Source organism: Dipodomys ordii, unplaced genomic scaffold, assembly GCF_000151885.1.
Source record: "Dipodomys ordii isolate 6190 unplaced genomic scaffold, Dord_2.0 Scaffold9, whole genome shotgun sequence".
Lineage (NCBI taxonomy): Eukaryota > Metazoa > Chordata > Mammalia > Rodentia > Heteromyidae > Dipodomys > Dipodomys ordii.
Window position 1 is genome coordinate 22,583,850 of NW_012267225.1, and position 11,819 is coordinate 22,595,668.

Consider the following 11,819-nt stretch of genomic DNA (forward strand, 5'->3'; position numbering starts at 1 on the left):
AAGGTTAAGATGTGTTTATCAGATACAAAGAATATCATTTTGGGTTGGAGTAGATAAAAAAATAATTATGGTTAGTGATCATGTGTTTTTACAGAAGTAGAATGAAAACACTGAAGAACATATTTTTTGTCTTTTTGTTCTTTTTTGTGTTGATTATTTTGGAGCTATCCTTTCACTTAAAATGCATCTATTACTTTGTGGAAAACACAGAAAGGGCAGTCAGCCTTCAGTAGAAAATTGTTCTATTTCTTTCATTGTCTTTTAGTCAAGACTAACAAAGCACCAGAAAACAAGAAAAATATTCACTTAAAATTAATAAGACAAGTAGTTCATTTTGCAACTTTTAATTATATTCATTTTAAGCAAACTTTTAAATTTTACTATAATTTTAGATTGGCCAAGAAATATTTTACAAGGTTAGAGTTTCCATGGTCTGTACTTTGTTTTCTCTATTATTAAGGTATTAGAATGATGATATATTGGTTTCAACTAGTGGATCAATATCCATATATTATTATTAAACAAAATCCATTCTTAATTTGGACTTTCTTAGTTGTTGCCTAATACTCATTTTTTATTACAAGATCTCATCCAGAATTCCACATTACCTTTACTCTTCCTGTCTCCTTAGGCTTCACTTGGCTTCTCAGACTACCTTTATTTTTTAATGACTTTGACAGCTTTGAAGAGTCCTGGTCAGAAATCTGGTAGTCTATTCTTCAACTGGAATTTTTCTGAGCTTTTTTGACTTGATTGAACTGGGGCCATGTGTTCTGGGGAGGAAAACCTCAGAGAGAGGGATGCTACTTCTACCTCATCATGTCAGAGTGATTAACATGATTTGTCACTAGTGATGTTCAACTTAACCCCATGGCTGAGGTGGGGATTAATCAGATTTCTTACTGTCACCTGACCATGTTGTTTTCCCTGTTTTATGTTGTACTCTTTTTTTGTCAGTTGTAGGGCTTGATCTCAGGGCCCTGGGCACTGTACATACATGACTATTCATTATTATTTTTATATGCCAACCATCTATATATATATTTAGCTATCTCCAACACTGGCACTCTGAATTGCTCATTTGTATCACAATGGGAAACACCTTTATCAATTAGAATGTATGCTTCTATGTGGTTTTCTTTTGGCCTGGGTCTTACAGTTTCCATTTGTTTCTAGTTACTTTGGCCAGGAACAGGCTCCACACATATCCAATACTACTGGCATTTTTTTTTTGTCGGTTGTGGGGCTTGAACTCTGGGCCTGATGTCTGTCCCTGTGCTCTTCAGCTCAAGGCGAGCGCTCTACCTCTTGAGCCACAGCACCACTTCCGGTTTTCTAGTGGTTTATTGGAGATCAGAGTCTCACAGACTTTCTGCCAGGGCTGGCTTTGAACCATAATCCTCAGATCTCAGCCTCTTGAGTAGCTAGGATTACAGGTGTGAGCCACTGGTGCCCATCTGGCATTATTTTTTTAAAGAAAAGAGAAGCAGGGAATAGAGAGTTTATAAATTTTGACACTTTAATATTTTTTGTTTTATTGGAAAAATAAAACAAAAATCAAGAACACCAGGAAGATCCTAGTTTCAACATTTTATGTGGAAAAAGCCTTAAGAACAATAATTGCACAGGTCAAAAGGGAAATATTTTTCTGTACTTCAAGGAGAAATTTAGAATACAGCATACAGGATGTAGATTTTATTTATACTTACTTTTCCAGTGTCACTTGGGGTCAACAGGCCAGCTACACAAATGAAAGTGGAATCTAAGACAAGGGATGAAATCCCTCAGGGTGGAGACGTTTTGCAAGAGTCCTGAATATTCCAGGATACACAGCAGATCTGGATTATTTATCTCTTACATTCCATGCAATTTCATATTCAAATTGAAGTCTTAACATACTTTTGAGTATTAGTAATAGACTGTGAAATAAGAACTTAAAGCCTTAGCTGCCAAACTCTAAGGAAATGTCTTTAAGTTCAGCTCCTAAAACAATCTAAAAGAGGGAGTACAATTCTGATTGGAAATGAAAATTTACATTACTGAAAAAGAAAAATAATGGCGGGATAATTCTTACTATTTTTTAAATTACTGGAGACCTGCCTCCGGCTCCATGGTATTTAAATACTGCTTTTTCAATACTAATTTCTTTTTTTGAAACATCTAATGACCAGAAAGTCTCTTTGAGTAAAGATGAATAATTTAGTCACTTGTATAGCTGAATACGTTTACCATAATTAAATGAATATGCTAAATATATGAATTATGTAGTATATGTTGTTCTAGCTCAAAGTAGAGCACAGAACAATAACAAAGACAACAAAATCTAGTTTTTAAAATACCTAGTTTTTGTCTCTAAAGGTTATGTGATCAGGACAGAATTTTCAATCACCTTGTAGTAATAATGAAAATGTAAAACTATTCTTTTTATTCAGAGTTGTTTGGAAGCACTAGGTTTAACTCTCAACACATTCAACCTCTCTCATCTTCAAATTTCATCTACTTCTCTTTTTGTGTGCAAAAGAGAAAGAAAAGAAACTGCTTTTCTATGTCTGGTACCAGTTGTCTGTGCTTTTTCATTGAGTTAACTGATTCTACTAAAATGACAGATTATCTTATTGATATAATAGTGTAAGGACTGCTCAAAAGTGGCCAATTTACTCCTATCTACAGTTATTTTTTCACTTTGTTTATAAATATAGCTCAGGTTCTCAACTCTATGTAGTGGCTAGAACCTGGTCACATCCTTGAAAATGATTCTAAACACATCAATAACAGAGAAGCATGCTGCGATTGACTGGTAATGCCTGGCACCAGGAAGAAATTGAGAGAAAGGGCCAAAGATTCTCTGCATTTACCTTACTGAGGGAATATCTTATTGACTGTTAGTGATGGAATCAAAATTTTGCTACTTTACCTGATAAGATTTTTTTTTTTTTTTTTGCCAGTCATGGTGCCTGAACTCTGGGCCTGGGCACTGTCTCTCAGCTCTTCAGCTCAAGGCTAGTGTTCTACCACTTGAGCCACAGCACCACTTCCAGCTTTTTCTGCTTATGTGGTGCTGAGGAATAGAACCCAGGGCCTCATGCATGCAAGGCAAGCACTCTACCACTGAGCCACCTTCCCAGCTCCTCTGATAAGATTTTATAGTCTTTTTTGTTTTATCTAAAACTGGTTCAATTTTTCTATTTCAGCCTTGATACATGCTTCTGCTCCTGTATCTCAGGAACATAAAATACATGACATAAAGAAGCACATAAGGTACGAATTTTTTGTTGTTTATGCTTTCTAAAATCTACATTCATGGATTACAAACTCAGTGCAGAAATAAAGGGCCATGGATATTCCTTTTAATATTTTTGCAACAAACCAAGAGCCTGCTAGGAAAGTGCAACAGCAGTGAGCTGTACCTCTGGCCCATATTCATCTCTTAACTTCCTTCAGTTCTATAGAAAGAAGTTTAAATCATGACATATTTGCAGAATACACAACTTCTCCCACATACAGGAAAACAAGGTTTCCCACAACTCTTATAAGGAAACCCAAAGTCCCTCCCCTATATTCCAAGTTTTCTATGACCTGGCTCCTGACCACTCTTCTGACCCTTCTCACCTGTCATTCTCCCTTTCTACCATGCAGAAAGACACAACTCTGTAGCATGTTTTAGATTATATCCACTCTTATCCAAGAATCTGTAAATTTTGATTCTTCTGACTGCAACCCACTTGCCCTCGACATTTGATCACACTTCTTACATAAAAGGCTATGTGCATCAACCTATAAACACTCTCCTGTATCTTTAAATTACCTCTAGATCAGTTGTAATATTGAATTCAATATAATGCATTGTAAAGAGTTGTCATGTCTTTCATTTGTTTCTTCATTTGTGTTCTCCTCTTTCTTGATTTTACAAGAACCTTTAGACTACATAGCCTCTAGACTGCATAACCTACAAAATTAGGAAAATTGATGGAAGAGGTAAGGTTGAGAGGGATGGAGCAGAATGATGAAAAGTGACATTGATAGACACATTGTATTCATAAACTGCTTTGCTGAATAGCAACTCCTTTGTACTGCTTCTTAAAAATAACAAAAAAATGTTTAAAACAAAATGCTGTCCTGCCATATTGTTTAGGAAAACTAATAAAGAAAAATGTCTGTACATATAAAGTACAGTTCTGATCTTTCATATTTTCAATACTTGGCTAGTGGAATCTGCAGTGATGGTACCTGCAGATATAGAGGTCTGGCCTTGTTAACGCTCTAGAACAGGGAATAAAATATATCTATTTTGTTTACTACTGAAGTCCAGTGCCTATAATAGGAGATGATTATTGATGTTTAAATTGATTCATTAGAATAGATTAACAATAGAAATAATTTCTGCTAGAGTTCAAACTCCAAATTAAAATCTCAACCTAGACCCTGAATGTCTTAATATTTTGGAACAGAGCTAAATCTATCATTGAAAACCATGCATAACTCCAAGTGTAAGTCATAATTCCCAGGCTATCCAATTAGAGTTTCCTCTTTCCTAGCCAAAGGGCCAGAACTAGATTTATTTGGGATTCCAAATAAGAACTGCATTCCTCCTAATATATTTTCTTCAGAATATTCTATGAATTTATGTGAGAATAAGACAATCAAAATTGTTTTGACACAATAGTTTACCAAAATCTGGTTACTTAGTAGAATATTATGTTCTCTTTGGAATACCAATACTAATTTAGATTAACTGTGGCTCCTTTCACAGTATTGTTATTGTAATGAAAATTATCTGAAAAACAGACCTAAGGCCTCCTACTAAAGTGAGTTTCAACTTCCAAAACAAAAACATAAGCAGACATAGTCCCCAAGGAAAACCAAAAATATTTAGACTTGAAGTCTCTAAGACTATATTAACAAAAACCCAACAACCACAAAAGCAATGGGTGTTTTGTTTGCTTTGTTTTGTTTTTCCTAAACAGCATTATGGAGAAAAAAGATCTCTGTTGGAGAAAGTCTGAATAACTGGGTTCTTCCTGGGCACCTGGGTGGGCCTGGGCTGAGTCCTAGGGAGGTAGTGGGAAAATGTACTCAGTGCTTGTAGTCTATGGAGAACACTCAGAAGGTTTAGCTCAGTAGTTCTCAAAGAGTTGTCCTAGGAGCTGGAGCAATCAGGAATTCTTTAGAAATACACATTCTTAGGCCCCACCCCAGAAGGAATGAATCAGGCATTCCTGGAGAGAGCTCTGAGTTGTATTTTGGCAAGCCCCTCAGGTGATTCTGCTGCACTCAGGCTTGGTAATCACTAGTGTAGAACAATTAAATGAGACCTCCTGGGAAGAGGCTTTCCAAGCCCAACACCAGACTAGTGCAATGGTTAAGGAAGTTATGCAGCACACCACACACTGTTCTGATTTGCTAGAGACTGTACTGGTTTGAGGAATGTTTCTGCACAGTCCCAGGTTGCCTACACTTTCAGGGCATTTTCTTATAAAGTAGGCCTTTCCAATGTGTCTTCATAGTTAACCAAACCATGACTGGCCTTCTCAAGATCTGCCATATTACTCTATCCAACACATAGTTTAATTGAGGGAAGTCTCTCCTTCCAACTAACATAATCTGAGCCTTCTTTTGCTTAGGCTTCCTAAATAAGAGTAGCTGTATTCGATTGGACAATCTCTTACCCATTTCGTGTGGGGTATCATTGAACTATATTTCAAGTTTCTATGCTGTATTATCTTCCTGAGTATCGTGGTCAGCTTTGTCTGCAAATATAGATGTTTTCCTGCTTGTCATCCTAGCTGATCAGGGGCCTGAGATCAGGAGGATCATAGTCCAAGGCCAGACCAAGCAAAAATGTTAATCAGACTTCAATTCAACATTAGAAGCTGGGTATGATGGTCATATTCTCGTCAACCAGCTATGGTAGGAATTGTAAAAATAAGATAATCAGAGCCCAGGTGCAGACAGAGGCAAAAAGCTAGACTATTTCAAAACATCCAGTGTAACAAAGGCAAGAGATGAGGCTTAATGGTAGAGCACTTGCGTAGCAAGTGAGGCTCTGAGTTCAAACCTCAATACTAACACCCTTTCCCCACACACATACATGTACATACACACAGAGATTATCCTCATCCAGTCAACATGGAGAAGCCTCATTTCCTTCCCCAAGGTTCAACTAAGGGACTTCCCTGAATGTTTGGGATTTCTGGTTGGCCACCGCCTCTCTGAAGCTACCTGCTCAGCCTGGATGTCTGCACATCATGATTTGGAAGCAATCTGCTATCCACAGAACAGTAGCTTACACAATTATTAAATTCTTTATCTTTAATCACTGAGCACCTGGTCTAAGACATTCTGCTGCTATGGGTCACAGGGATGTAGTAAGCTACATTTAACTGATGTGAGCATTTCAAGTATTGAATGTTATCTTTTCCTCAAGCTAGTCTAGGAAAGCATGTGTACCTTTAATAAGAATGTAGTTACATTCTTTAAGAACTATACCTGTTCTATATTTACTTGTCTTAAAATAGAAAATTTTCATATTTAATGAGACCTTGGGATGTGATTGATTGCCTTTTATTAGCAATGTTTAAATATTCATGAAAATATTATCATTATGTTTGCAACTTTTTCAGAAAAATAATTAATAATCTATTTCTACCTTTTGATAGTACATCACATAGGGAGTTTTCAAAGTCAAATGTTCATACTTAATTGAGAGCCCAAGGAAAACCACAGTGGTGGAAAATAAACAGCTATAGAAACTGTGCAGATCTAAATGGTGAGTAATTATACTAGTTTCAGATGTCAAAACCTATGTAATAAGAGCAATGAAGTATGTAGAGTGGAAGGAATGTTAGCATGTATGAAAGGGAAGTAACATTTTCCTTTCCTCAAGATGTTCTAAATGATGTGATTTCACATGCCTGGTCTCTAGGCCTTCTAGCTAATTTAAAAAATAAGAATTAGAATCTCCAGGCTTCAAATAAAAAAAAATAAACAGGGAGAAATTAAGTGCTGAAGAAGGAGAAATTAATCTTCATCTTCCCAAACCTTACCAATTTCATCTCTCATTCATAATATAAAAATAAACAAAGCTTTACATTGTATCTCTTATGTTCTAGTCTATACATACAGGAAATGTTTTGAAAATCTCTCCCATATACAGTTACCTCCAGAAAATCTATTGTAAGCCCATTTGTCAGACTTTTGTCACCTCTGTTCTGCTTTCTTGCCACATGTGATGTTTTTACTCAAGAGATTTCCAACTAAGATCAAGACATTTTGGCAGCTGCAATTGATCTAGCATGCTCTACAAGCACATTAAAACTCTTGCAGTGTACAAGTAGGTACAACCTGGGAACCTTGGGTCATGCAATTTACTAGTTAATGTGTTAAGACAGTAATTTGGGTCCAGAGTACATTTCCTCATGGCACCAGTATTAAACATGGGAGTTAGGGTCTAAGACAAGGCCTGAAGGGCTATTTAAACCACGAGAATCAGGATAAATACTGCAACAAATGGTAACCGCTATGGTTTGTGTGAGTGCCTCCACAAAGGGCCATGTATTACAGACTTCTGTGTTGCTCAGACTTTCCTTTGCCGTGACAAATGCCTAGAAAAGACAACTTTCTGTATTGGATGATGCCAACAATATTCAGGGTAGGATTCCTCATAGTTAATTCTCTTTGGAAAAGCCCTCACACCACATGCAGAAATGGGTTTTTATTATTCTATTAATTTCTCAATGCAATCAACTTCACAATCAAGATTAACCATCAAAATTTGCCCTTAAGCCAAAACATTCCAGCCCAGCTCCCAAAATGCTCTTGTCTATCTCATAATGCAAAATGTGTTCAGACCATCCATCACAATTCCATCATTGCTCAAGAGTTCAAGTGTAAAGTCTCTGATCCCCAAGACAAACTCTTAACTGTGAACTGCTGCAAAAGCAAAAAGCAAAATGCATACTTTGCAGATAAACTGGAACACAATGAACATCCCAATTTCAAAAAGGAATAAGAAGAGCACAGTAAAAAGGAATGAGAAACACAATAGAATAGAACTGAAGACCCAGACATTATCCCACAGACCTATGGCCACCTAATCTTCCATAAGGGAGCCAAAATTATCAGATGGAAGAAAGACAGCCTTTTCAACAAATGATACTGGCAGAATTGGCTAAACACATACAGAAAGTTGAAGTTAGATCCTTATATATCACTCTGCACCAGAATTAACTCCAAATGTATCAAAGACCTCGAGGTAAAAACAGAGACCCTGAAAGTATTACAGGAAGGGATAGGGGATACACTAGGGTTCCTCAGCACAGGTCAAAACTTCCTAAATAAAGATCCAGAAACACAACAATTCAAAGTCTGGATAAATGGGATAGCATTAAACTGCAGAGCTTCTGCATGGTAAAGGACATGGCTAGAAAGACAAATAGATTGGGAGATCTTTGCTAGCTATACAACAGAAAAGGGTCTCATATAAAAAATATACCTAGAGGGGCTGGGAAGGTGGCTCAGTGGTAGAGCACTTGCCTTGCATGCCTGAGGCCCTGGGTTTGATTCCTCAGCACTATATAAGCAAAAAGAAAAAAGCCAAAAGTGGCGCTGTGGCTCAAGTGGTAGAGCGCTAGCCTTGAGCTAAAGAGCTAAGGGACAGCACCCAGGCCCAGAGTTCAGGCCCCACAACTGGACCCTCCCCCCCCCAAAAAAAATATATATACCTAGAGCTCAAAAATTTAACCCCCCCATAACAAATCCCCAAAGAAAGAACCGCACCCTTAATAAGTGGGTTAAAGAATTAAAAAGAGACTTCTCTGAAGAGGAAATAAGAATGGCCAATAGCCACATGAAGAAATGATCAGCGTTGCTGGCCATAAAAGAAATGCAAATCAAAACCACATTGAGATTCCTCCTCACCCCAGTTAGAATGGCCATTATCAAGAAAACAAATAATAATAGATGCTGGTGGGGATAGGGCCCTAAGGGAACACTACTATATTGCTCGGAATGTAAGTTGGTTCAACCAATCTGAAAGACAGTATGGAGGTTCCTCAAAAGGCTAAACATAGAACTCCCTTATGATCCAGGAATCCCACTCCTGGGCATTTACCCAAATCATCACAAGCTAGGCCACACAAAAAGCTACCAGAGCAACTATATTCATTGCAGCATTATTTACCAACCCAGATGCCCCTCAGTAGATGAATGGCTCAAGAAAATGTGGTATATATATATATATATATATATATATATATACACACACACACACACACACACACACACAATGGAATTGTATTCTTCTGTTAGAAAGAATGACACTGCCCCTTTCATAAGGAATTGGAAAGACTTGGAAAAAAAGATATTAAGTGAAATAAGCCAGATCCAAATAAACATAGGCTCTATGGTTTCTCTCATTTGTAATAATTAGTATATGCCTAGGACAGTCCTGGCAGAGAATCACAATAGCTATGTACATATGGCCAAATGAAATGATGCTAATAGAAATGAACTCTAAGACATAGAAACAACAGGTCTTTTTTTTTGGTTGTTGACCTTGTTGTTGCCAATGTACTATATCCAGTTATTTCTTCTTATTTTATTTCATTTTTCTTTTTCCATTGGTTTATCCCTGGCAATCACTGTTGTTGATTCTGGTACCCTGATTCTTTTGTATACATTTATCTGATTTGTGGAAGGGAAGGGGAATAACAAAATGCTGAAAGAAGGACAAAGACTGACTCATTACAACAATGATATTCACAAGGCACTATGTTGGAAATGAACTTTACAACTCTGGGAGAACAGGGAGTTGGGGAGGGAAGGGATAGTGGGAGAATAACAAAGGAGTGAGTAACCATGTTTGACAAGAAATGTCCTTATTATTTTACTCATGTAACTGTAACCCCTCTGTACAGCATCTTTACAATTAATTTTTTAAAGGAGAGCAAAGCAAGACCCAAACCCAGGAGAGCAAGTATTAAATCCTATAGATTCATACCGGGTACCCTGATGCCCGGATGTGCACTGCAATCCCATCCTAATAGCCTTGCTCTTTACAACACACAGACTCTTCTCCTTGAGCTGATCTGCTCATTACCAACAATTTTCCTTGGCAGATATTCCATATTTTTTGTTGTTGTTGTTGTCAGCCATGGGGCTTGAATGCAGAGCTTAGATGCTGTCCCTGAGTTTTTTTTGCTCAAGGATAGCCCTCTGTCACTTTGAACCACAGTGCCACTTCTGGTTTTCTGGTTGTTAATTGCCCAGCCTGGGTTTGAACTGTGATCTTCAGATCTCAGCCTCTTAAATAGCTAGATATAACTGGTATGAGCCACTGGTTCCCAGCTTCCACATTCTTAACATATCTACATTCCTTAGCTCTCCACTTCACCTTGGCTTCACCATCACAGTAGTATGCATCAACTTCTCAGAGGCTACCCATAAGAAACCTGATCCTGTCACACATTATTTAATCTCCTAGTCCTTACTTAGAGTTCTGGATGGAAGATTCCATGGCTTCCTAACTCTTGTATTCTATATGCTTGAAAAAAAAAAAAAAAACAGAATCACAGGGATGTTGTCAAAGATTGCCTTCAGCTCAAGCAGTAGCCAGGCCCCTTTAGAATACTTGAAGTAGCGTCTGAATAAGTGATGAAATGTAAACAAACAATTCCCTAGTGAGACCTCCACAAACAGGGAGACCTGGGATTTTCTGTTCAAACACTTTCAAAAGAGTTAAAATCTTTATACTAGAATCTGCAGTGGACGGGATTTGCAAAGTTTCAGAATAACCCTCAAGGTTCGTTCCTATTCTCCCAATGCAAAATAATGGCCTGGACTCTTAAGCAAACATCCATTCCTGATCCTGATGTCACAGGCTGTTGGTTTCTGGAAAATGTATCTTGTTTTAATTTTTTCAAATATTTCCACACTGTTTTGGCTCACTATTGTCACTGTAAAGTTGGCAAAAGCAGCCAACAGAAATAATATAATAGCCTAACAGTAATTCACACACCTATTTAACACCTTACTAAAGAAGACAGGTAAGTCATATTTCAAATGATTTACTTAGAAGACTGACGGGAAGCAGTTATTACTCAATGGAACAGACCAGTGCTGGGACCTACCTGTCAACATTTTGTATTTGGGACTTTTTGCAGTTAAAATGATTCTATATTCTATACCAGTTAAAATGTGTCATTAATGAGGCAGGCACCACAGGTAGTCTCTAAAGACATTGTCAAGACAAGACCAGTGTTCTGTGAGGGCCCTAATGAATCCAGCTTCACCAAAGAACATTGGCATCAGCTTGCTTCCTTCTCTGCCATAACACTCCAACTTCTAATAAAATTGTCAGAAATGCTTGTATGTAGTTTAAAATACAAATAAATTTATTTTCATCTCTAAGGTTGGCAATAAATTTGTTTGACAATTAAATATAGCAAAGATACCGAGCATATGATAAGATGTAGGATTTCACTAAATGGCTAAGTTGGGCAACATAGCACTGTCTAACAAAATTACTAGTTCTTGCAAATCTGAGCAGGCAGTTCCATGGGTACAAAGTTAGAGTGAAGACTACTAAGGCCTTGTTTCCAAAATTCATGGAAGGACCATTCTTCACACTATGATTTCATGTACTCCACAAATATTTCTTTGGTGCCTGATATTAAGACAATAATTATTAAATATAATTTTTAAAAATTCAAAACATGATTCTTTTTTTAAATTTTATTTGTGAACAAACTGTACAGAGGGGTTACAATTACATGGGCAGGATAATGCATACATTTCTTACCAAGCATTGCAGCCTCCTCCTT